Source organism: Pteropus alecto, unplaced genomic scaffold (assembly GCF_000325575.1).
Source record: "Pteropus alecto unplaced genomic scaffold, ASM32557v1 scaffold7, whole genome shotgun sequence".
Lineage (NCBI taxonomy): Eukaryota > Metazoa > Chordata > Mammalia > Chiroptera > Pteropodidae > Pteropus > Pteropus alecto.
This window is the reverse complement of record NW_006494614.1, coordinates 30684122-30688783: the sequence shown is the minus strand read 5'-3', so window position 1 is coordinate 30688783 and position 4662 is coordinate 30684122. Positions and strand designations below refer to the sequence as shown.

Below are 4662 nucleotides of genomic sequence, written 5' to 3'. Positions count from 1 at the left end.
TATAGTGGGCTTTTTAAATTTCTATTATTTCTTTCTACTTTTTTCTTAGAGTTTCCATCTCTCTGCTTACATTGCCTGTCTGTTCTTACATGCTGTCTACGTTATCTATTAGAGTTCTTACTATATCAATCATAATTGTTTCTAAATTCCCAATGTGACCATTCTAACATCTTCTGCCATGTCTGAGTCTGGTTCTATTTGTTCTGTCTCTTCAAACTGCATTTTTTGACTTTTGGTATGTCTCGTAATTTTTTTTCTTGATATCCTAGTACTATGTACTGGGTAAACAGAGATGTTGTAAATAGGCCTTTAGTACTATAGTAGTGAGATCTGAAGGAAATGTTCTATAGTCCTATGATTAGGTCTCAGTGTTGTTTGCTTGGATTATGATTCCAAGCTGATATAAATGTGAAAAATTGCAGAAAATATAATTGAAATGATGTAGGAGCACAGATTCATGTCAAAATGCAGTTCTGATAGTATTTCCTATCAGTTATGCTTCTCAATCTAGCATTATTTTATTCCTTGTCCTATTAACTGCTTTGCTATGGACAATTTTTTAAATTATGCATAATAATTACTATTACTTACATTTGAATGATTACCAAATATATAAGATTTTATCCTGTGTCTCTTAATCTGCTTCCATTCTTTGGAGTGAATTCCTTTTTACTGATCTATTTCTGATTTTGTTTAAAATTATGGCCTATTCTTAATATGCAGTGTAAACAGCTTTTGTTGGAACTGGAAATTGTGCTTCCCAATCCCAGCTTTCCTTTAGCTCTGCTTTCAATTAAAGTTCAATTTCACTCCATTGTTGGCCATATTATGAGATGCACTATATAAAATCTAATTTGCATATACTAAAACATTAGAAGCACACCAGAGGCACTTTTTAGTTATTTAAATTCTAAAATTATTCCCTTATCCCACATCTGGTGGAATCATGTAATGTTCACTTTTTCTTACCCTCTGAAATTCCCCTGTGAGCTGTTAGCATTAGATGAAATCATCCTCAAAGGCTATGAAAAGAACTTTATCAAAGAGTTATATCTCTAGCATCATGCTTTCTTATTTTATTCACACATAAAAAGTCCATATTCACATGTACAATTTAGCTTTACTTATTTCTACAAGCACAATGGCATATTTATACTTAAAAAAAAGTGAGAAGAATCAATGATTTCTTTGGAATTCATTCTCTCTCTCTCTCTCTCTCTCTCTCTCTCTCTCTCTCTCTCTCTCTCTCTCTCTCACACACACACACACACACACACACACACACACACACACACACTGTATATATTCTACCAGAAGGGTTATGACCCCTCTGGTTGCACAAAGCAGAAACTCAACACAAACTAGTTTTAATAAGTGAAAATTCATTGGTTCATGTAATCAGAAAGTCCAAGGACAGATTTTTAGGCATTTATAGATCTAGAGGCACTGGCAACATGCAACATCATACATCAATCCCAATCTCTCTCTGTTCTTTCCTTCATTCTTGCACAAGCATTTGCCTACATGAGGAGAGGATGGCCACCAGCATCTTTGGCTTTACAGTCCCCCAGATTAGTAACCACAGTGAGAAATATTATTTCTTCCTGAAAAGGTCCAACAAAAGTTCTAGGCTGTGTTACATTGGGCAAGTTTGAATCAGGTATTCATCTTGAACCCACCACTGTGGTCAGTGGATGAGACCTACTCATTAAATATACTGAATTATGTGTATCGCCCAGATTCAGGCTCATTTAAACACTTGGACAGAGATCAAGAGAGCGGTAGTTCCCAATGGAAAAATCAAACCAATTGCCAGAAAATGGTGGCACATTATGGGCAGATACACAAAATAAATATCCACTACATTCTCTAGAAAGTTTGGAGAATCAGTATCCCTCCAAACCATATTTGACTCTTAGCCTTCTTACTTAACTACTGTGTTGAAATAAACCAAATGATTCAGTCAGCAAATCAGGTCAGTGAAAAACACTTGAAAACTTGCACTGTGTTGAAATATAAAGACTCCAAATATTTCTCTTTTTAAACAGCCTATTGTCATCATACATACCAATGCAGGAGTTTGCTGCAGTCATCACAATAAGAAGGTAAGCACCAATGAAAGAGAAGGGTTAATAATTCCAGTTGAAGTTAAAGTAACATATTTATTTTAACTATCTTCCAAAAGCCCACTGAAATAACAGTTAAAAAAATTTAAGCACAATCTTCATAGTACAAAGAGAATCATAGAAGAGATGACAGCAAAAAGATTTTGGAAGCTGGAAAAAGAGGGTGGGACCCAGAAGCAAATCAAATCAAAGCAGGATGAATGAGAAGTTTAGAATCATTGAGCAGAGTCTGAGTGGGGCTGAAAGCAGAAGAAGCAGATGAAAGTTAGGTGGAGAAGTAGACAGACTTCTAGACCTGCCTCCCAATTCAGAGTATCTTGGGGAGTGGCCTTACAGCACTCAGGTAGAAGACTGCAGGAGTTGTCTCCGGAGAAGTTGAAGGAGAAAGACTCTGAATATGGGAATATCACACATGGCTGAGTGTAGGAATATAGTTCTGAAAACATGGGGCTTCAGTAGAGGGCTATACTGAAAGGTGAGTCCCCAGTCCTTTCCTTCCAATAATTCTAATTTTAATTTTTTAAATTGAGATATAAATGACATACAGAGTTGTGTAAGTTTAAAGTATACAATGTGTTGATTTGCTACATTATATATTGCAATATGATTATCACAATAAATTTGAGCCTGGATTTCCAAGTTATTATAAAAGTATAGTTGTCAAGGTAGAAGAGTAAAACACATTTTATTAACAATTTGTTGTCTCCGTTTATAATTTTTATGTTTATAGAGATGTAGTATGTGAGCCTCCATTTATACTCTTGCCTTAAGTCCTACAAACAGTTCAAAACAAATAGGAATAAAAAGAACCTTGAGGAGCAGAGCATAAAGAAAAACAAACAAACAACAACTACAGAAAGCCACACTTATGTAATATTCGCATACAGATAGGAGGAGATACTGCCAAGAAGTCTAAAGGAGCTCATCTCCTCCCAGTGACTCTGCCCCTCCCCTGGCTGACTCAGCACCATTGGCTCAAATAAAGAGGGCTCTCAGAGTTTCTTGTGCTTCCTGTAAGAACTTTGTCTCAAGAAATTCCACATGCTCCCATTTGATACCAGCTTCCATACCACCATAGGTGGGACTGGAGAAAGGTCCCACAGGGTTCTGTGTGCTCATGGCAGAAACTGCCTCCCTAACACTGCTCTACTTTTAGGCCTGAGCCTGTATCCTTTGAGAAGAATAAGAACAGAATCTCAACCCAATGGCTCTGTATATCCTTAAACTGGCCCAACCACACTCTGTTCCCTAGCACTAAACCTTCACTGCAAACTCTGGAATATAATGCAGATACAACTTCAATCACCAGCAATTCTTACACCCTCACCTTCTTTTCTGAAAATCCTCTTCACTTCCTGGTCCTCAGAGAGACAAGTCTTCTCCTGAAGCTATAGCTTCCCACATGCCCTTTGCAAATGGTGGCTGTTTGATTTCCCACCTCACACACCAGAGAGCCTGGAGAGAACTGGAGGGAAGGAAGGTCACCCCTCTGCTCCTCATCACTTGCAGTATTATCTGTCTTTCCTCCCTAAAACCCCTCAGTTCCTCTGAAGTTCAAGTATGCACATTCTATTATCCACCATCTTTATTAGACTTCTGTACATCCCTGGGTCGCTTCCCTTCATTCCATGAAGATTTTAGCATCTGGCTTGTGGTCACATTCTCCAAGACTATTCCATTTATAATATTTGGCAATGCCAATATGTAGATGACCTATCTAATAACCTGGCTGCTCTGTTCCTTGAACTGTCCTTCTCCAATGATCCTTTTCTCAGTTCACCTGCCCCTGGAGTCTTTTATTACTATTTTGCATACATGATCAGCTCTCTCATTTTGCCATACTCTTAGCCGAACCCCAGTTCCGACCACTTCACACATGTACCTATGCAATTGAACATGGCTGGAAAAAAATTCAGACAATCATGCCGACTGGCCTTACTTTAAATTTGTGATTAATAACACCATGTGAGCCTTTAATGCTGATGTGCAGGAAGAAAACCCTTCTTTCTTTTTCACTCCTACTTTCGTAGATTAATATTTCATACCTTTTCCTTTTACTCATACCTGCAATAACTCTATCTTCATCCTTACCCTCAGTTTATGTTCTTGCTTCTTATCTCATCAAGTAAATAGAAATAGTAAGAAAAGAGTCCCCGCATGCTACTATTAAAAATCTCCTTGTCTACCTGCATCTGTACCCTCATAATCTGTGTGTACTCCCATTAAAAATGGAAGAGCAGTCCTAGTTTCCAAAGCCAACGCCTTCATTATTTACTGGATTTCTCCACCACCTCTGCTTACTCAAAAACAGATGTGCTGCAACTACCCACTCCTTATACTGCACCATTGATTGTCCCTCTGAAGTGAATCATTCTCACTGGCACTTCTATTAAGGAGGAAGAGGAGGTGGAAAAACAAGAGGAGGAAGAGGCAACAATACACTTGAACTCATATCCATCTCTAGCTATTGTTGCATCATTCTGTCACCCTTCCAGCAAAATCCACAAAAGAACACCTATACAGGCTATATCCAATT

General features: G+C 37.9%; 1 long non-coding RNA gene across 1 annotated transcript in view; it reads left to right on the top strand.

Moving 5' to 3' along the window:
• Positions 1 to 4662, top strand: part of LOC112474573 — a 48980-nt gene that overhangs the window by 21706 nt on the left and 22612 nt on the right. Inside the window, exon 2 of the long non-coding RNA XR_003044412.1 lies at positions 2049 to 2105. This is a non-coding gene — a long non-coding RNA (uncharacterized LOC112474573). The remainder of the gene's footprint in view (positions 1 to 2048; positions 2106 to 4662) is intronic.